The following is a 22,215-nucleotide window of genomic DNA, read 5'->3' as shown; positions in this document are numbered from 1 at the left end:
TGATTTCACTGAGTTTTGTACTTTTCTTCATATAAGTCTTATATATCTTTTATTAGATTTATGCCTAAGGATTTCATTTTTTGGGTGCTAATATAAATAATTTATTTCAAATTCCAGTTGTTCATTGCTAACATATAAGAAAGTGGATAGCAGGGAAGCCTGTAGTCTGTTGTAAGGTACTTGCAAGTGGCATGGTGTCACTTTAAAGTAGACTTAGATTAGTTGTAAATGCATATTGCAAACTCAAGGACAGTGACAAACATTTTCTAGAAGTATGATTGATTAATTGATACAGTAAGAACAAAGAATGGCATTATATAAATTATATAAAATGCTCAGTTAAAACCAGGTAAGGGAGAAAAAATTGGAAGACAAAAAAAATAATAAAGAACAAGGGCAATGAATAGAAAACAGTTACAAATAGGATAGATACCAATCCAATAGTAACAGTAACCACTTTAAACATCAGACGTTTAAATACATCAATTAAAAGAAAGACTGGGAATTCCCTGGCAGTCCAGTGCTTAGGACTGTGCGCTCTCACTGCTGAGGGCCTGGTGCAATCCCTGGTCAGGGAGCTAAGATCCCACAAGCCTGTGGGGCACAGCCAAAAAAAAAGACTGTCAGAGGGGATTTTAAAAAAAAGAAAAAAAGACTCAACTATACGTTATGTAAAAGAAACCCACATTAAATATAAAGATACAGATATATTAGAAGTAAAAGGATGGAGAAGGTACATTTGTTAAAAATAAGCAAAGAAAGCTGGACTATAGCTATGCAGAGTATAGTTAACACTCATATTCTACATATTTCCGTTAACACAGAAATTTATTTTCTAATTGACCCCAGTCATCTTAATTATATTTAGAGCTATGTAAAAAAACTGGAAAGTGACCAACATAATAGCTTTTCAGCTGCAACTTTTAATCTATATATTTATATATTACATTTTAAAATGTAATGTAATAATTTTCACAAAATTCTGCACTCAACATTCCCAAATTGTTCCATGTTCCTACATTTTATTTTATTTTATATTCAATAATAAGTCATTAGGCAGAAGTTTGAATTTATGGATGAATTGTGTTGTAAAACATTTATGATGGAGGTTTTTCCAATTCTGAGACTTCTAACATGAATTTCCGCTGAAGGCTTTTTCACTTTGATTTTAAGATTGGTATCTCCTCAGTATGGGAACTTTAATATTACCTAAGGGGTTGGAAATCACTGAAGGCTTTCCTTAATTCATTACACTGAGTGTTTTATACAGTGTGCAGTCTCACATATTCTACAAGTAAAGGGCTTTTTACATTTCTTTCATTTAATAACTTCTCCAGCATGAGTTATGTGTTATTTCACTTCCAACTTGCTTCTCCTGGTAAAGACTTGTCTACTTTTCTAAAGATTTTCCGGTTTTTATAGTTCTTCCTACCCTGAATTTTCTTGTGCACATTAACGCTGAAGCTTAGATGAAGTCCCTGCTGCAGTGGGAACAGAGAGAGGCTTCCTCCCAAATGGAGGTCACTCGTGTTGTTTAAGGATAAGTTACGGGGGCTTCCCTGGTGGCGCAGTAGTTACGAATCCACCTGCCAATACATGGATTCGAGCCCTGGTCCAGTAAGATCCCACATGCAGCGGAGCAACTAAGTCCGTGCGCTACAACTACTGAGCCCGTGTGCCACAACTACTGCAGCCCACGTGCCTAGAGCCCGTGCTCCGCAACAAGAGAAGCCACCGCAGTGAGAAGCCCACGCACCACAACAAAAGAGTAGTCCCCGCTCGCCGCAACTAGAGAAAGCCCGCGCAGAGCAACGAAGATCCAACACAGCCAAAAATAAATAAATAAAATTTTTAAAAAAGAAAACTTAGGGGTTACAGAGACGTTGATTTTCAGCCTGTGTGCGCTCTCTGGTATGTTAGGTTAGAGCTGTGGTGAAGACTCTTCCACACTCGTCGCATTTATAATTCGAGCACTCATATATCATCCAGAGTGAGAGCTTTGACAGCGGCGACCCTGCACAGGTGGCATCCATATGGTCTTCCTCCAGGGTGAGTTCTCTCATGTCATCCAAGGACAGAAAGTTGGAGATGGTGAACTTCATAGACCTCCCAGGAGAAATCCCTTCCCACTGACTTCATACCAGGAAGAGCAACAAATTCCCTGGATAATGGTTAGTTTTACCTCCTGCACGTTGACTAAACCATGGCTGAGGATGCCTCCCTTTTGGCAGATCATTCTAGGAAGGTGGGAACCAAATTTGCAGCAAACTCATTCATCTGTGTCATCGTCTCCATTGAAGCGTCATTCCTTTCCCTGGTTAATTAGTGCCCACCTTTTTTTCTTCCTTCATCTTAATTACAATTCAGTCTGCTTTATTCTGTTTTTTGGGTGACTACCCAAGTCCCTTATGGTAGGTAGGTCAAGAGGCAGAGAGAGAGAATTCTTCCCCCACCCCCAGGCAGACTAAAGACTGAGGATCTGGTGCAGGATGTCCCTTCTTCAATGCCTTGACTGGGGTCAACACATATCAAGGTTAGGGCAGTGGACTTGGCCCTCCTGCCCAGGCTCACAGGTCTGTTCCCTCCCCCAGCCCCTGAGGCCTGTGACTACAGCATCCTCGAAGCTTTAAACAGCTTCTCGGTGCTCATGGGGACTCAGGGAAAACAGGATCTGCAGACCAGGAAGCGGGTCCTCACCCGACCCCAGGTCCCCAGCACCTTGACCTTGGACTCCAGCTTCCAACCTTGAGGAACAGACGTCTGGTTTCACGCTCATCTGCAGTACTTCAGCCAAAGGGACTCAGAAGTTAATTAAGCATCTACTCTGCCAGGTGGCTGAGGAGCTTCACAGATACAAATGAAGTGCAAAACCCTGTCTTAGAAAACCTTTGACCCTGGTGGGAACAGTACCAGCCAGTAAGTACTGGAGGCTCAATTTACAGGGTAGTTGAGACTCTTCCACTTTTCAGAAAGGGGACACCAGACTCCGGCAGGCCACCACTGGTCCAAAATGACAGAGGCTCCTGGACCTGGAAATCGGCCGGTCTGCACCAAGAGGTGCGGTCGGTGTGAAATTCACACTGGAACGGACACGTGCTGGGGAGGAAGAAAAGTGTAAAATAACCTCACTAGTAATGTTTAGATTGAGTACATGGTTAAAGAATCATATTTTGGATCTGTTGGGTTAAATAAAATGTTATGAAAATGAATTTCTTTTTACTTTTTCCTGTAGCTACTAGCACACTTAACATTTCACGTGATTCTGTTGGACAGCGTGAGTCCAGAGCCGAGTCAGTTCCTGCTTTGGGAGCAGAGTCCTCTGTGTGGGGTGTCCTGCCTGCGAGACCTTGGGCAGCATCTCCAGCGTCGTCCACCAGATGGCAGTAGCTTCCCTCTCTCCAACACGACTTTGCCAGAGTCCCCAAGGGCTTGGAGTAACCCCATCTGTCCATATGCTGCAGGTAAGCTTGCTGCCGCCTCTTCCTGCCCCGAAGGGCGTGGGCCATCCTTGCTCCTGAGGACAGGCCGGCCTGCGTGTCTTGTTTGCGGGGCAGGATGTGGGGCGGAGCCCCGTGTGGTGGGAAGGGAGCTTGCGGGGGTGGGTGCCCTCGCTCCTGCTGTGTGTCCGTATGTGACTGGGCACCACAGTCCTTCCTGCAGATGGTGGGGGCAGGCCGTGAGGCAGGGTCCCAGCACCCCACCTCTCTCACGAGTGCCGTGCCTGATGCCCTCCCAGGAGGGAGGAGGGCCTTTCCTCCACAGCACAGATCAGTGTATAATGCATAAATAAGGCAGAGAGTGGAAGTGCATGTGAGCAGCTGCTGTCCGGCCAGGCTGGGTGTACCCTCACCTCCTTGTCCGAGGGAGGAAGCCAGCATCATCCTGCACCTCTGTGTGGGAACTGAGTATGTCTTCCCAAAGGCCCTGAGTGACAGAGGCAGGATCAAACCCAGACCCTCTTTCACCCAAACCTATGTTCCTTCCACAACCCTGACATCCCTTTACTCTGCCCCATGGAGCCCAGGGACTGGATCCTGAAGATGCAGTGGGGGTCCCTTGATCAGACACGTCCCCTTGGGCTGTGCCTGGCGTTCCCCAGAGCGTGTGTCCAGGGGTTCGTCCTTACACTCCCTCCCCATGGTTGGGCCTGTGTCCAGGGGCTGAGGGCAGGACCCTGCTGGGCAGAGAAGAGGGGGCATGGGGCGGCCGTGGCAGCCCCCAGCTCCTCCCAGGTCCAGTTAGGTGCATGACCCCGAAGCCCCCCTTGAACTGGTGTAATCCAAACAAGCGAGACAGGTTCTCAGAAAGGATTAGAGGGTTTAGATGTACTCAGTCCCTGGAGGACGTGGACGTTTGTGTTCAGTTCCCTTGCAGAGCCTGGTGCTTCCTATCTGTTAGCCGGGGCCCCAGAGACAAGGCCACCTGGTTACTAAGGACTGAATTCACTTTTCACGCCAGCTCGAGGTTCCCCAATATGCAAGTAGTTCACAGCCTGCAGACACGACCAGAGGACGGCTTTGAAGAGACACTGTCAGCCCAGACGGGGACGTCAGGCCAGCAAAGGAGGCCAGTGTGCTGCTTGTTTGCACGGAAGATTACATTTTCAAATAACATATCATAACGGATTAAAGCTGAAAAAATCATTTTTTCCAGGCCACTGAGCACTTTATAGGATTATTCAGTCCAAAGGGGCTCCTGGCTGTCATCCTCTCAAGGTCAGGAGAACAAAGTTTCTGCCAGTGGCCTCAGTCCCAATCTGAGCTGAGACGCAGCTGGCCGTGCCAGGGAGCTGGTCCATAGCTGCCTCTTCCCAGAGAGACAGCCGGTCCTTGTCAAAACAAATAGCAGACACCTGAAGCAGTGAGCACTTTTTTTTAATTAACTTGGAGCGACTGGAAGGGGTAACTGAAGGCCCCTTTGGGGGTTTGGTGTCTCTGTAGGAGGAGAGCTTGATTCCTGCGGCTGCTGAGCCTGGCCAACAAACGGAAGCCCATCAACGACAAACGCGTTCCCGAGGGAGGCTCCCTTGGGGTCCAGCATCCAAGGATCTAGGAGAGACAGGAGTCGGGGCCGCTCATGATTCCTGAGGGGACAGCAGGGTCGGGGGCGGAGATGGGAATGAAATGACCCCTGGGAACCTGGGCATCTGCTCCTCAGAGCCATGGGGCCTCATCTCTGGTCTGACTTCGTCCCCCACGGCCCACCGTGCCCCTTCCAGACAGAGGACCCAGCGCTCAGGGAAGGCGCCTGGCCCCAGGTGCAGCTCCAACGGCAGCATGTGCAGGAAGTCCCTGCGAGGGAGCTGACCTTGGCTTAGGGAGGATCTGCACCCTTTTCCTTCCAAGAAAATGGAAAAACGCATTGGGAGGGGAACTAACAAAACTTGCTCTGGGGAGACAGCAGGAGTGGAGTGGAGACCAAGGGGCAGAAATTCCTTCACTGAGCACTCAGTCTGGGCCCAGCACTGCGGCAGGACCCAGAGGTGGAGGGTGAGCAGGGCCAGCAAGATGGGGCTGTTCCCAGGTAACGTGCACCCGCCGGGGAGCAAGAGGCTTCACTAAAACACAGTCAAGAAAACACAGAGGCTTAGGTCCGTGATCAAAGCAGCGGGATAAAGATCCCCTGGAAGCCATGTCAGTTCACCAGATCTGAATCACAGCCGCACAGACAGATGTGAAGATCAGCACACGGGACAGTGAGAGTGAGGGTCCTACGAGGGGAATGGAACTCTCCCCTTGCAGCTCAGAGAGAAGCCCACAGGGGCTGGGGCCACGAGATCGAGGGGCCGGTTCGGGACCTGAGTTTGGAGAGAAAAGGCAGGGCTGGATTTGCAGAGCCTCACAGGCTGAGAACAAGTTTGGAGTTTTTTGAGCATGGACGTAACCACATGATTCACCCCCAGAGGACCAGCCTGTCTTCACACGGAGGGTGTCGAGTGGCGGGCAGCTGGGGAGCCCCATCAGGAGGCCCTGGCAGACAGCACAGGTGCCCATTAACCACGGGACATGCTCCAGGACTGGAGATTCGGGAAAGAGAAAAAGGAAGTTGCAGAGGCGAGTGGAGCCAGCTTTGTGGGAGGAGCACGGCGCCTGCCAGCCCTCCCCTCTGTGCGCGGCTCCAGGGGCCGATGTGGGCAGAGGCCTGCAGTGCACGTACCAGGAGCAGGTGGGGCTGTGAGGAGGGTGCGAGGCTCCCTTGGGGTAAACATGAAGCTCAGAGGGAAGAGGAAGGCCTGGGCAAGAACGTTAGGGCAGCTCTCTGGGGCACCTGCTCCCAGGGCCGTGTGACCCGTGCACCTCAACTCCAGTTTGGTTATGGTACCACCTACTTCTAGGACTGCAGAGGAGAACGAGGAACAGCCGCGGCCTTCGAGGGTGCCACTCACACCAGAAGCAACAGGAAGGCGGCATTTAGCAGAAGTGCACTTTCACAGCTCTTCAGCATTTAAATTTTTAAAATTTAAATAAGAATTTAAAATTTTTAGGGTGTCCAGCATGCTGGTTTGAAACACTTACACACAGTGGAACGGTTACTACAGTCAAGCTAATTAGCACGTCTGGCTCACGTAGTGACCACTGTGTGTGGTCAGAGCACCTGAGGTCTACTCCCTGAGCGAATTTCCAGGACCTGACCCAGCGTTATCACCTGCAGTCACCGTGCTGGACAGTAGTCTTGGGACTGCTCACCCTGCGTCCCTGCAGCTTTGTCTCTCTGACCAGCTCCTGCCCACCTCCCCCACCTCCCGGCCCCTGGTCACCCCCATCTACCCTTTGCTTAAAATTTAAATCAACAAAGCTGACATCACAGCTCCTTGCATAAGAATGGATCAGGGAGATCTCTTTTTGGTGAGAGTTTGGGTACAACTTAAAATGCTCTTAATGCTGCAAGACTGCTCAGGAGGTGCCATAGAACAAAAACGTCTCCCGGTTCTAATTTCCACCCTCAGTGGCTCCACAAGCCCTGTAGGACCAAATCCATTGAGGTTCTCATCTAAATGAGTATGTGTGGCTTTGTGCGTGTTTGTCTTGTTTTTTTTCTTATTGTGGAAATTTGTCAGTAGAGAGAAAAGGTTATACAGCTGAGCGATCCGGTTCCATCTTTGCCCTGCCTACCACTCTCCCCCAGGGGCGTTGGGGCAATTCCAGATATGGTACTGTTGCATCCACCCTAAGGATCTCTGAAAGATGGGAGGTAATTGCATTTCTATCATTAAGCAAAAAGTTGACAATAATTGCTTAGCAAAACAAAACACCCAGCATGGTATCTGTTAATCTGTGGCCTCATTTAGCTGGGAGAATGCAGAGCTGTGGAAGGGTGAGTGTTTTGGGGCCGGCTGGAGGCCTCCGGGCACCAAAGCAGATCCCATCATAATGGGAACCCCGGTGCCTGGCTGTCTCTCTTGGTGATGTTACCAGCCTTTGAAAATGGTTGCCTAGATTTACTCAGGTATGCTGAGTTGTGAAACAATGGCATTTTAATTCCAAGCTTCTATTTTAAAAAAACAAAAAACGCTTTCCCTCATCAACTACTTGTACCTTGAGGTTCAATTTAGATTTTGCGCTTTTTGTTTTAGTTTGTTTTAATGTCTGTTAACTCGTGGATTTAAACATTAGATGTGTTTCAATGCGGTAATTCTCACATCTTCAGTCGGTGGGGGCCTCTTCAGTGAATCCTTTTGACGTGGACCTGGAGACCTTTGGTGGCTTTCTTGTTTTCTGGTGGACACGATGTTTTAGATGGTGCATTTCCCGACTCAGACATGAAATCTTCCATTTCTCCCGGAAGCCATGGATGGTTTTAGTGAGAAATCTACTCACCGGGGGTGACTATTGATCGGGTTTGGTCACTGTTTTCAGTCCTTTTCTGTACAAAACTAGTCATTTCATATCCATAATTCCCATTCGAATTTAGGAATACAGTGTTTTTACTTAACCTCATCCATTGCATGACCGTCTCCTTTCACTCACACTATTTTGATTCTCAATGATATCAAAGTAATGACTCAATCTGACCTCAACGTAAAAACGTTAGTCTCAGAATAACAATGCCCATGCCTGCTCCCGCTTTTAACTTAGTGGTTTCCTTCTGTTATTGTTATAGTTATTGCTATTATGGGTGTGTTTCAATATGCAGGAAGCCCTGTATTTTCCTGGCACGCCTTTATTGTTGGCAGGGAATTGACAATGCTCGGGTAGATTTTCCTGTGATTGTTCATGCTGCTTATTTTTAAAAATAAAACAAAACAAAGACTTTTCCTGAATCGTCAGGAGATAGCAATGGGCTGGCATAGCTTTTTAACTTTGAAGCCCTGGTGCTTCCTCTTTTGTTGTTTTCACAAAGCGATGAGCAATTTAGCCTGGGCGGTTCAGAAATCAACCCGCTTGTCTCCCCTCCCCGACCACCTGCGAGGTGTCTTCTCCTCTGCCCCTACTGTGCGTCCTGATCAATTTGGCCAGATTCAGTCCTCAGGAGTTTCTCCTGAGGGAAGGAATCTGGGTGCTGGGGGAGCTCTGTTAGTTTTGAGTTGATAGGGTTCAGACTGTTCCAGAACTGTGGGATCCGTGGGTATTGGGTTCTTAGTTTTGCTTTCAGATCTAGTATGTCTGTTTCTGGGAGAATTTGGGGAAAATACAAAAACACTAAATTGCCACCATCTTCCCAGACTCCTTAAATGGGCTTTCAACTTTCTAATGAGACTTAGAACAGGGTCAATTGTAGAAAAGAATACAGTACATCACTGTTATTGTGGACAATATAATCATTCACTAAAATTCAAAGTCAGTGTGCTTCCTGGTACCCAGGATTCTCTAGAAGGCTGTCTCCAAAGGTTCTGGTCTGTACTCTTCTCTTGAGGTTACGAAATAATTTTCCTGGCCACCAAACAAATCTGGCCGATATTCCCCTACCCTCTCAGAGTAGTATATGCAGTTCTGATCACCACACACCATGAAGTCAGTAAGAAAACTGGAGAGTGAAAACAAGGAAATGGTGATGAATTAGGGTTCCCATTGCTGCTGTAGAACATTTCCAAAAATTCACTGGCTTAGAACAGCACATATTTATGGTCTTACAGTTGTAGAGACAGAAGTCTGAAGTGAATGCACAGGCAGTTCCTTCTGGAGGCTTCTGGGGGAACCTCTTCCCTGTCTTCTTCCAGCTCCTCGAGGCTCCTGCCCCCTCCTCCAGCTTCAAGGCCTCCGGGCAACTTCTTCTCACATCTTCTTCCTCTGACTCTGACCCTCCTGCCTTCTCCTCAGCCACCAGCAGGGAGTTTATGGGTGAAATTCAGACCTGAAGAAAGGGCCTGGGCAGAGGAAGGAGGTCTAGAGCTTCTGGCCACGGCGGGGGCTCTGGTGCAGGAGGAGGGTGGGGAAAAGGAGCCCAGGGGTCAGCACATGCCAGCTGCTCCCGAGCCCGCACCCCTGCGTCGGCCACTCGCACTCCTCCAGTGAGTTCTGAGTCTAGGGCCCAGGACCTGAGTGTGACATTTGAAAGATCCATCACTGAGAGACAGAGAATGAAACCACTGTTTCCATCGAAGCGCTGGCAGCTGAGGTGTGTTCACACTCAGGTGGGGGCAGACTTAGCCTGGGGGGACGAGGGGCGCCCGTTCCCGGTGGGGCCGTGGCGTGCTGGGGCCGCTCTGCGAGGGGTGAGCGTCCCTCTGAGCCCCTCCCATGGGCTGAGTGTTCAGGAGAGGGCTCTGGGTGGCAAGCTCCTGCTCGGGACGTGGGGCCAGCAGCTCCCAGCTCCCAGCTATAAAACCCCTCTCTTTTAAATTCCATTCCAGGAGGTCCCTGGGGTCCTCCTGCTGAGGGGTGGTCTGAGCGCCATGGCCCTCAGAATGGAAGTTGCCCCTGGGGTCATTTCTGGGTAATCCTGCTTGTTACGTTTCAACCACACTGTCTTTCACTTGTCGAAAAGTTTTACAGAAAATGTTGGTCTGGGGCTTCCCTGGTGGCACAGTGGTTAAGAATCCGCCTGCCAGTGCAGGGGACACGGGTTCGAGCCCTGGTCCGGGAAGATCCCACATGCCGCGGAGCAACTGAGCTCGTGCGCCACAACTACTGAGCCCGCGTGCCTAGAGCCCATGCTCTGCAACAAGAGAAGCCACCGCAATGAGAAGCCCATGCACCACAACAAAGAGTGGGACCCGCTCGCTGCAACTAGAGAAAGCCCGCGTGCAGCAACGAAGACCCAATGCAGCCAAAATAAATAAATTAATTAATTTTTTTAAAAAAGAAAATGTTGGTCTATCGGGTAAATCCACCCCCACGACCCCAGACCATACGTGCAATGATGCATTAACTTTAACTTTCCAGAATCTCCCGCTTGTAGAGATTCACAGGTAGCCCTTGGCTGGTTTGTTGTTCTACAAGAGACATGACCCAGCTCCCTGGCGGTGGCCAAGGGAACAGAAGAACCAGCCTGTGGGCTGCCCTTAGCAGGAAGCCGCCAGCTTCTGGGCTGGGCTGATTAGAAATTGGGTCTTATGTTGGGTTTGACCCCAAGAATTGAACCCACGGAGGCAACTCTGCAGACTGTTTTCCACTGTGAATTCTGGAGATGAGCTGGAGATTAGAAAATTGGAAAATTCCTGATACTCTGCCCCATTCAGAAGGGCAGAGTTTAGATGCCCCTAGAAACAGAGTGGCTTGGAAAGATTGTTCCTTGAACAAAGAGCTTCCTTCCAGGACTGCAGGATTTTCTCCTCAGCTGCCCTTTTGCATTGCCTCAGAAATTGTTGGGACTTGACATTCTAATATCCTACTGTCTGGACAGGCCAAGTTTATTTATCCACTCACCTGCTGAAGGACATCTCATTTGCTTCCAGGTTTTGGCAGTTATGGATAAAGCTGCTATAGACATTTGTGTGGGCATAAGTTTTCAATCCCTTTGAGTAAATACCAAGGAGCATGATTGCCGGAACACATTGTAAGGGTATGTTTAGTTTTATAAGTAATCACCAGACTGTCTTCCAAAGTGTCTGTACCCTTTTGCGTTCCCACCGGCAGTGACAAGAGTTCCTGTTGCTCCACGTCCTTGTCGGCATTTGGTGTCAGTGCTCTGGATTTTGGCCGTTCTGATATGTGTGTGGTGGGATCTCATTGTTTTAATTTTTATTTCCCTAATGACATACAACGTGGAGCATCTTTTCATACGCTCATCTGCCATCTTGATGAATTTTAATATAATTTCTAAAATTCATAGAGGGAAAAAAAGGTGATTTTGGTTAAAGTTTTCTGGCAAATGGACGAAGTAACACATATGGCAAGCGGTTTTACCTCTGAAACATTGATACAAAAACTCCACAAACGTCTGCAGAAGGAATTTCCATAAGGAGACGCAGCACGTTAAGCTTCAAGTATTCTGACTTTGGCTGACAGTGAGAGGCTCCTTTAGTGTAAAGGAATAGAGTGCAGTTGTTTTAACCTCATGCAAAAGGAGACTTTCTCTAAGATCTGTCCACAACGGACCTGGAGTATTGAATAAAATGTTCTCTTTAACCGATCATCTCTTGACAAGTAGAAATATATATAGATATTTAAATTATAAATATCTATATCTATATATAAAATATCTATGTGTGTGTATGTATATATATATATATATATATATATATATATATAAAGCACAGACACCACTGCTCCAGATTTGTTCAAACTGGTTCAATGCTGCATTTCAATTCTTGTGTCAAATGCTGGTTTAGAAGGATTTTTGGTGACATGTGTAATCTATGGTCTAATGATCCAGGCTGATTGAATGTTGAGTCAGCAAGAATTTCTCATTTCTTCTTAATATGATCACTTTTTTGAAAGCAGATTTTTTTTTATAGAGAAAGAAGGTAAATGTCACACATTTCAATTTAAAATGTGAAATGAAGTATATTTTCTTGCTAATGGACACAAAAACGTGGGTTTTTTTCTTTTCCCAGTCAACAGATTTTATAGAGCAGACCCATTGTTTCTGTTGAATCCCCGGGACTAAGCCTACGGACTGGACACACAGTGAGTCCTAGGACCTCAGCACCCGTATGCCTTCACAGCCTCTGCCGCGCCCCCTGCAGCCCAGGCTCTGTGGCCCATTGCTGGGTGCCCTCCATTTATTAGTCTCAACTTACTTCGCACGATTTCTCTTCCAACTTCTCTGATGCTATAAAACTCCTCTCTTTTAAATTCCATCAACACATTTTGTCTATTTCTGCCTCTGCGCATCTGTTTTTGCTGCTCCAACATGAATGCCAACCTTTCTCTCCAACAATTAAAATGGGGCCTGTGCCTCAAGGTCGCTGCAAGGTTACCTGCCCGATGTGCGCACAGCTTCTACACTGCTTTGTCATCAGACCACTTACTAAAACTGCTTACATTACTTAACCCATCCCAGCTTCAATTTACCATAATTCACGCACAGAATGTCCTTAGCACCCACTGCTGCCTCAGATGCCTGGATGAAGGGCAAGAAGTCGGCACCAGCCGAGGCCCCGAGCTCACGGCACCTGCAGCTCCTTTGGTCAGAAGACGGAGTTGGATCAGACACGCGGCCCCTCAGGCCGTGAGGACTCCCAGGAGGGCAAGGGGATGAAGTAACAGGGTGGGCTCAGGGTCACCAAAGCTCCAGTATCCACGGCCTTCGAGTGGATGACTGAAGTGAGCCTGGAGAAGAGCGTACGCCAGCTTGGAATATTCGTCCCGGGGGGAAAGGCTGACGACTGGGCAAACGGTGCCAGGAGAAGGCAGGAAGGACGGAGTTGGGCCTGTTGGGCACAGTGGGGGCTCTGAGCTCGGCCACGCGGGTTACTGGAGGGTGAACGCTGGCTGCTGTGCGGGGCCGGGTGCAGGGAACGGGACTCCAGGCTCCCAGAGGCACGTGGAGGCTCGGACCCTGGGAATTGGCCAGACTCGGGACTTGCTAACGGACTGGGCTTGCGACGTAAGGAGACCGGGTTTATAGAAAGTTCCTGAGCCTGGGGCCCGAGCCGGTGCTGGTCTCTGCCACGCTGAGCAGAGCAGGGCAGGGCAGGCAGGGGTCCTGCGCTGAACCTTTCCGTGTGAGCTGCCGGCCAGAGATCCAGGTGAGACGTCCAGGCAGAGGCTGGGTATGTGAGCCCGGAGAGCAGGGCTGAGCATCTAAATGTGGGAACCTGTCAGCATTGTGGTCGTGCTTAAACTCTTGGGATAGGGTGCGACACCCTGAGTACAGAGACAGACAAAAGGATTTCCATTATTTCTAGGAAGAGAAGAGGATCCAGCCTTGTGGCCAAGGGCACAGCAGAAAAACTGCAAGTTCCCAGAAAATCACTTCAAAACCTGGTTTCTGAAAGGTCAGCAAAAGTGACCAAATACTGTTGCAAGGACCAGGCAGATGAGGCTGACATCTGCCAACAGGAAGTTGACAGGGACTTTGTCAAGAGCATTTCAGAGGCGCCGCCGCCACCCCTGGGCTGGAAGCCTGGTCAGCAGAGCGGGGGCGGGGGAAGCCATGCAGTAACGGAAGACAGAGAAGTGAAGTGGAATCCGGAGGCTGACGTGTGCTCGTCAGAGGGGGTTCTGCTTGATTTTTGTTTTGCTTTTAGATGAAGACCAGCATGTTTGCATATTGATGAGTTAACTCAAGGAGGGAAAAAAAAACAAGCCCCAGGTACGAAGGGCCGCCTGGATGTGCGTGGAGATTCTCATGGGAATGGGCAGGCCCCACCTTCACTCGGGGCTTCCTGTCTGGTTCACTCCTCGTTTGATCTGTTGTGGGAACCATCGTCTATGGTTTGTTTTTCTCAGATGGGTCTCTGTGCCTCTCTGCTTGGTCCAAATGCGGGACACAGGAGCTGTGCTATAGGGGCAGCCACCCCACGTACTGGGCACTTTGCTAGCACAGGGCTGCATGGTTGTGAACCCAGACCGAAGAGTCCTTCAGAGGAAAATGTACGATCCCAAAATTGGCCGTGTCAGGTGGCATCCAGAATGAATGCCAGAAATAGCCTGTATTTTTGGTGCAATCAGCCACCTCATACCTTTTTTCTTAAAGCTTAAAGGAAACAGAAAGGCACACACAGCCTCAACATTTCTTTGGTCCGAGGTGTTTGTGTCTGAGACCCAGACCACGCAGGAGGGAAGTGTTCTAGAAAAGTGAGATGTTCTTATGTTTTCAGCTGGATCAGTGGGCTCCCTGTATTGTGCAGTCAACGGGGAAACTGATCTTGAGATCCCAGAATGAGCATCTAGGAGACGGGCATCTCACCTGGGTACAATGCACCAACCCTTCAGCTTGCAGAACTATCCTCCCTCTTCGACAACCTTGGCCAAGGGAGGCCCGTCCTTGGTTTCTGGCCGCTGTGAGCCACGTGTGCCCTGGGCATGAGTAGAAGAGGGGGGTCCTGCTCGCCCCCATGTGACACATTGGCCAGCCCACTTTACAGGACTGTGGACATGACCTGGGGTCCCCGTCCCCACCGCAGGGAGAGCCTGCTGCTCCTGGACTTTCAATCTGCGTAAAGTGTCTGAAAAGGGACTGTGTTCAGAGGAATTGGCTTCTGTCCATCTTCCCTGACAGACCAGCTACGTCTAAGTCAGTGTGGCTTTTAATGCCATAAGCTTTGGGCGCTGTGCCAAAGTTCAGCCACATACCCACCGAAAATGCAGCACACGCTGCAAAGAGAGGGAGTGACTTTGCCTTAATAGTGCTTCACGGGAACCTGTGTTTGTGGGCTGATTCCCATGTATGGTTCCTCACTTCCTGTGGGATGAGGCCAAGACTCTTTCACATCATCCATCATCTGGTCCTGTTTTTCCACCTTCAGCTCTCTCCTCTCCCCACATCCCTGCCAAACACTTCCTATGTTCTAAGTTAGTATTTTTTAACTTATTCACAAAGATTGCTCTGCACTAACAGCAAAGCCTATGCTTACAGTATTCTTGTTTGCATGAGGTTTTGTTTCTGTGACAGAGTCATTTACAACTCTGCACCCTCTCATATTTTGTTTCCCTCTGCATACAACGTCTGAATACCTCATTACTGTCTGGTGAGCTCCTATTCATACTTCAAAGCCCAGTTCAAATGTTGTCAGCTCTGAAACCTTCAACCACTCCACCCCAAACCAGAGTTGTTGCTCCACAGCCTTTTGCTGTAGAACTGATTATATTTGTGTATAACTTTAGGCGTTTTTGTTAACATCTTTGCCTTCAACATTATGTAGTGAGCACCTCAGTAGAGGGACTAGCTATGATATGCCTGGGTGTTGCATATCACAGTGCTAGCACAAAGTGGGGTTACTAAATATGCTCTTCTTTGTCCAAGGAAAGAAGGATGAGGGAGGCACAGCGCTAATGAGTGCCATGTTCTTAGTAGGTCATGTTTTAGTAAAAGCCAGCACAACTGTTCTGGTGAACTGGCTGATGGTCCCCTGCCCTGCTTCCTAATTAGAATTGACAACTGTAGGGGCACCTGCTCTGCTTGTCTGTCCAGCACCCTCTTTCTCTTCTTCATAAGGGCACCCTGTTTTCCTTTGGGGACTCACTCCTCTCCAAGGCATGTAACTTGGGTGACACTCTTGAGAGTGTGACTGGGTGGGGCCGCCCCACCTTGTGTCTCTAGGGGAGGCCCACAAGCTAGGCCTCTCCTGGGAGGGTCTTCCATCCCCGACTGTTGAGATGGGTTCAAGGTGGGCACCTGACTCTAGCAAGACCAATACATATTATACCCATGTCTGCTGGGATTATTGAAGGAAAGCCCCCCTTTTTCTGATGACTAGACACAAAGCACATGAAAGCCCCAAGCTTTGGGAGTCGTTGTCGCTGCCACATGGAGAAACCAAGCCAGCGATGAAGCCTACTCAGAAGGAGTGACCAAAGATGGGGACAAATTTCCAATATGACCACCTGGATCTAGCTATGCCTGATGATCACACCTGGGCCTTGGGCTACATACCCTAAGCCATTTTGAATTGGGCTTCAGTCCATTGCAGTATACGATGTCCTGGCCATTCCCTGATGAATCTCCCTGTCAGAGAAGAACCGACTCAGTGGCAATGTAGTGATGGCAGATGCTATGCAGGGAGGAGAAGGGGGAATTCCTGCCGAGGGTCATTGTAAGCTTCCCGAAGGCTGTGGTCCTATAACCCAGGCAGGGGCATGTCCGCACGCAGCAGTGGTCAGAGCGTTCCAGGCCAGCCACGGCTGGGAGAACAACACCCAGTATCAAACACAGGAGAACATTTGCCGAGCCCCTGCCTGCACCCATGCCGGGCAGAGGACCCCGGGCCCCAGGGTGCTGCTCCTTTTCTGCTTTTGCCTCACAGACTGACTGGCTCTTCAACTTGAACTTGCTGGAAGGTGCAGTTTCCAGAACAGCGACCACTCCCAGGCCAGCGTGTTTGTCTTCTGCCGCCAGGTTACAATATTGCTGAGAGCTGGATCACACACATGCGTATGTGTACATGTATACATGTTTGTGTACATTGTAATACATAGCCTGCGTCTCTGACTCTGCCTCTCAAAAGGCAATTTCCTGTCTCAGGATCTCCTCCTGGCTAGGGGCTCGGCTGCCCACGTGGCTGCTTGGCGACCTCAACACAGGTCTGCTGGCCCCTCTGCCTGATTCTTGCCACGTTTTAATGGGATGTAACAGAGAGATTTTCCTCTATTTGCTCTAATGAATTTTCCTTGGCAAATGAGAGATTACTTTAAAATCAAAGCAGCCAGGGCTGATACCCCAAGTGGAAATAATTAAATTTCATGCTAGAGAAAGATTAGAAGCCCTTATAGAGGGATGAGAAAAAAGACTTTAAAAATCCAAGTTCAAGAGTGTTCTAAAGAATATGGAAGTGAGCTTATGCTGCAGAGATGGTTTCTGGTTGCGTGTTTAGGGTTTGGTGCATCCCACACGGGCAAGGGCACCAGTTCCTTCCAACTAGACTGTATAGTCAGCACTGCTGAGGGGAGGGAACTGACCACAAACACAACAAAGTGGGGATGGATGTCGGTGGAAATCTGGGCTCAGGGAGTGAGAAGTAGGCACTACATCTGAAGTGCATATGTCACCATGAAGTGTCAGCAGGAAGGGCCTCTGGCTGGGTGAGTGGAGAGATGGTGGGAGGGGAATTAGGGAGTTGGGGGAGAGTTAGGTAGGCGGCCCGGGCTGGGACAGGGCAGGTGGGCACGTCCTCAGGGCCCACTGCCCTTTTCCTGACTCAGCATCCAGTGAAAAGGAGATGATGAGGGCTCTGAGCACGCTTCCCCAGCTCCTTCAGATTCCTGGTTCTAGCCTCATGGGGGATGCTGTAGGTAGGAATGCATCTTCCCAGACTCTGAATCCTCCGTAGTAAACAATGCCCAGGAAATCAGCCTGAGCTGGAGGGAGTCAGAGCCCAAGTCATTATAATGACAAAAGATTTCAGAAGGCTCAGAGGAGCACAGCTCTTCTCCACGTGAAGGAGCCTTTCTGATTGTCATGGACGACTAACTAGCTCCGTGTTTCTCTCCAAAGCCCTGTAATCCTAGAAATCAGAACTGATTAGAAAACTAAGGCAATTGCTAGGTAGTTGCAAAGACTTGAGGAGGCATGTCCAATAAACCAAGGATGCAGTTTCACGGGAGAACACAGACATGTGTGGAAGCTGTGGACCACAGGGTATTGCAGATACCACACAGTGGGAGGTGACTGATAGCCACTTTGTGGAGATCAGCTTGTCAGTCAAGATGTGTGTTGACTCTTTGACCTAGAAATTTTAGTTTTTAGGAAACTAGGCTAAGAAAATAATTAGAAATACAAATATTCACATCTGAAGATGTTCATAACTGTGTTACTTCATAGAAAAATTATTGAAGGTATCTGAGTTCAAAATGAACTGGTTAAATATAAATGCAATGAAATGTTATTAGTCATTAAAATTGTTCTGAATTTTTTTTTATCTATGGTGAAATGTTTGTAAAGAACTTTAAAAATACATATTTATTTTTGGCTGCATCGGGTCTTAGTTGCGGTGCGCGGGCTCTCTAGTTGAGGCGCATGGGCTTAGTTGCCCCGAGGCATGTAGGATCTTAGTCCCCTGACCAGGGATTGAACCCACGTCCCGTGCTTTGGAAGGTGGATTCTTAACCGCTGGACCGCCAGGGAAGTCCTGTAAAGAACTTTTTTTTTTTTTTTAATTTTACTTATTTGTGGCTTCGTTGGGTCTTCGTTGCTGTGCGCGGGCTTTCTCTAGTTGGAGCGAGTGGGGGCTACTCTTCGTTGTGGTGTGCGGGCTTCTCATTGCAGTGGCTTCTCTTGTTGTGGAGCACGGACTCTAGGTGCATGGGCTTCAGTAGTTGTGGTTCGCGGGCTCTAGAGCACAGGCTCAGTGTTGTGGCCCACGGGCCCAGTTGCTCCATGGCATGTGGGATCTTCCCAGACCAGGGCTCGAACCCGTGTTCCCTGCATCAGCAGGCAGATCCTTAACCACTGCGCCACCAGGGAAGCCCCCTGTAAAGGACTTTTAAGTGAAAGGGGAATATGGGACTCCCCATAAAATATTTTAGCTATTGCAAATGAGAGTAGTTGCTTTCTGTAGATGTACATGAATATTGCATAGAGGAAAAAAATCAGAAAAGAATCCATCAAAACGCCAACTATATATATATCTAAGTTACATATATCTTACCATATATCTTGTCCTTGATACACAGGTTTCGAAAAACAGCTGGGGTTTTAAAATTAAACTTGCCTTCGTTTTTATGCATAGTTTGGCACAAGTCTGGCACTCACAGTCACAACTAAAATCGGGTGGCATGAGGCGGAGGGAGATAGGGCTTCAAAAGCGCCAGCCGTCCCACCCCGTCTGCGCGCGGGTCCCAGCAGGACTGTGTACTAGAGCGCCGTCCTCCTGTGGTTAAACTCCTCGAAACTTGCAAACCGCTGACGTGCCGATTAATCTTTGCTTCATGGCTCTTATCCTGGTAGTTATTCTCATCAGCCCACAAATGATTCTATTTTATTACCTCCCTGTTCTTTAAGGTTTGTTCCCCTTTTGCTCCGTCTTCCTCGTAATGAGAGACCACAGCTGCGGCCCCTGGGCTCCTAGGATTTCCTTTGCGTCTGAGGAAAGTATGCAGAGCTCTAAGCCCTGGTTCCTGATTTTCACTGAATAGGTCGTATTTTCTGAGCCTCATAACTTCGGCACCTCCTGTAATCAGCTTTTACGTTACAAGTGCCTACTTGGGATATTGTGACTGTTGGGTAGAGCTGATCAGGAAAGAAGTTTATTGTTGCAGAAGTGAGAAGAAATTACTAGGCTAACTCATATGTGAGGGAGATGTACCTGGAAGAAAGTCTGTAATAGGGCATGTATGTTCGGGGGTATTTTTAAGTTGTACTGACAGACATGAAATCTGTTGAACCTGAATCAAGCAAATATGACTTTGGTCAGTTCAAAGAAACCTCTCGCTCAGCAGAAATGAGGCCCTGAGGAAGGAACCGCCCCTGGGCTGTAACGCTTTTGGAGCGCAGAGCTCCGGATCAGACTCCAGGGCAGTGGCTGGAGGAGGAGGAAGGGCCTGCGGGAAGAACAGGAGTGGAGTCTCTGCGCTCAGGACGCGTGCACGCAGCCCGCTTGTTCCTCCTCAACACGGGGGTCAGGAGCCCCCACCACCCGCCTCGGCGACGGGTTGCACCCTTGACCTTTGACCAGTCCCGCCAGTAAAAGCTTGAGTCCACCCAAGAGGATTGGGAAACGCTGTCAGCTGTTGTGTCCCTGCGTAGACGCTCCTCAGAGGGGCAGGACCGGAACAGACTGGAACAGGATGGGAGAAGCCCACGGCAGGAATCCAGCGAGCGGCTCCACCAGGTGCTGGGAGGAGCCTGGCAGGTCTGCCCCGAGGCTGGAGCCTCCCCTGCGCTCACTGTTCCGTCTGGATCCTGGTTCTCTCGCGATATCTGTCCCTGCGGCAGCTCAGCGGCCTCCACCTCCCCTCATAATACCATCGCTTGCACACAACACACGTACACATGCATAACGTGCGCACAGTCACACACACATGTGCAAAATATATACGCATGTGTGCACGTCCATGCAGAGGACACGTGTGCACACAAAGCAACACCCACAGAGGAAACACACACAGGCACACAGTACACACGTGCATACGTATATACACAACATACACCCACACATACTTAAATACACATACACACTACACATGTGCACACACATGCACCCACACTATGCACATACACATACGGAAACATAAACACACACAAACGCACGCACACAGGTGCTGGAGTTGGCCTCTAGTCCGACACGTCCTCACCCACCAAATTCCCCTGAGGGTTGGCACAGCTAAGGGGATGGAGAGTGCTGCCCGAGACAATGAGTCCCTCAACAAGGCTTGCTGAGCTCCACGGCAGCCACCACGCCCACGGCCCATGCTGACCCGCGGTGCCGGCTGGCACTGCCCCGTCTTGGTTCTGACAGCACAGCCCAGGAGGCTGGGGGCCTGCGTGTGCAGGAAGCTTCGAGGTCGAAGCATGGAGCCGCAGGGCCAAATCACACACCCCCGGGCTTTGCACATGTGCAGACTGTGAATGGGTTTTGTAGATGAAGGTGAAATCCTGTCTTTCTATGCAGTCTGCCCGCTTAATGTTGAATATAGGCCTTACACAATACTTTTGGTTCATTAAATTGTAACTTTTCAATAAGCTGGCTGGTCCCACACATTAAACATTTTCAAGAATGCTGGGGAGGGGAACATGCACCAAACCACTGAATTACGTGAAAGTCGGGTTTCAAGGATCAGTGAGCTCTGGACGAGCAAACGGGGAATTGACCACCACTCATGTTTTATTTTCCAGGTTACAGCCCGTTTCCTCTGCCACCTCATTTCCCAGTCCCTGTGCTTTTCTCTGTGCTGTTGATTCTCAATATATTCCTGGTTCCAGTCAGGTCATCCTGTGCACACATCTTGATTTCCAGACTAGGTTAAAATCACCTTCTGTCTCTTTAAACACCTATAGTACCTAGCAGAGGGTTCAAATATTTATTGCTTGTTAATGCATGATTGATTAGCAGGGAACAGAACTATTTTTTAAATTGGTTGCCAGTTGAAAAAATTAAACAAGATATCCCAGTGCTTAACCATAGGCATGTGACGACCTGACTCCTGTGATCGCCTGGTTAAAACTTGCAGTTAACTGCCCTTGGTTACCCACATCTCCTGATTACACCGTCTGTTTCTAAGAAATCTCTCCGTAGACAATCTTGTTGGATACTTTACAAGACCCCACAGCCCTTCTCCAGTGTGTGTCCCCCAGAGCGGGCACCCCAAGACCCCCACCAGCCCTCCTCAACATTCTTCTCTTTCAATGCATTTTAATGAACAGTTTTGAAGTCTGTGGAAATGTGGGTGTGTTTCTTGGGGCTAGTCTTTTCAAATAGAGAGCAGACCTTTCGTATTTGAGCATGTTTCATCTTTTGGAGCTGATAAAGAGTCTTTAAAAACAAGGGAAATAGAAACCAGAGGGAAAGTACGATGAGTGAACACTGTACTTTTTCTCACGCCCCAAGTGGGAAAATGCACGTCTTAAATAAAGGAATACATAGTTCTGGATGGCTTTAAACTAGCATGTCATGGAATCAACGCATCCCTCTTAAAACGACCTATTAAATAGAGAAAACCTGTACTACACATTTACCAGCTGACCCTTCTGTTCAGAGGCTCCCTTTGCAATGCTAGGGTTACAAGCATGATCTCCCCTCTCATCCCATTTGTGTGGAACCACCACTGACCTGCAGAGCTGGGTGAGATTCACCAAAATCACTGGACACCTTTGCTTCGGAATGAGACCACGCTCACCGTGCAGTATAGTGCGTCCCAGGACTTATAACTGGAAATTTGTAGCTTTGGACCCGCACCCATTTCACCCACCCCTAATCCTTCCTCTGGTAACCATCAATCTGTTTTCTGTAACCATGAGGTTAGTTTTTGTCATGTGTTGTTTTTTTTTTAATTCCGCATATGAGATCATACGGTGTTTGTCTTTCTCTGACTTATTTTACTTGGCATAATACCCTCTAGGTCCATCCATGTTGTCACAAATGGCAAGATTTCCTTTTCTATGGCTGACTAGTATTCGTGTGTGTGTGTGTGTGCGTGTGCGTGTGTGTTACATTTTTCTTTATTGATTCATCCATCAATGGACACTCAGTTTGCTTCCATATCTTGGCTATTTAAATGCTGCTGTAAACATGGG

General features: G+C 48.7%; 1 long non-coding RNA gene across 1 annotated transcript in view; it reads left to right on the top strand.

Annotated features, from left to right (window-relative positions):
• LOC115803216 (uncharacterized) overlaps positions 1 to 21,100 on the top strand; it is a 36,226-nt gene extending 15,126 nt beyond the window's left edge. The window contains exons 2-3 of the long non-coding RNA XR_016391108.1: positions 3,233 to 3,461; positions 4,459 to 21,100. This is a non-coding gene — a long non-coding RNA (uncharacterized LOC115803216). The remainder of the gene's footprint in view (positions 1 to 3,232; positions 3,462 to 4,458) is intronic.
• Positions 21,101 to 22,215: the final 1,115 nt, after the last annotated feature.

This window comes from Delphinapterus leucas, chromosome 21 (genome assembly GCF_059928025.1).
Source record: "Delphinapterus leucas isolate spDelLeu-1000000601 "Yukka" chromosome 21, BTC_Dleu_Yukka2, whole genome shotgun sequence".
Classification (NCBI taxonomy): Eukaryota; Metazoa; Chordata; class Mammalia; order Artiodactyla; family Monodontidae; genus Delphinapterus; species Delphinapterus leucas.
Note: the sequence above shows the minus strand (reverse complement) of the source record. Positions and strands in the feature narration are given on the sequence as shown.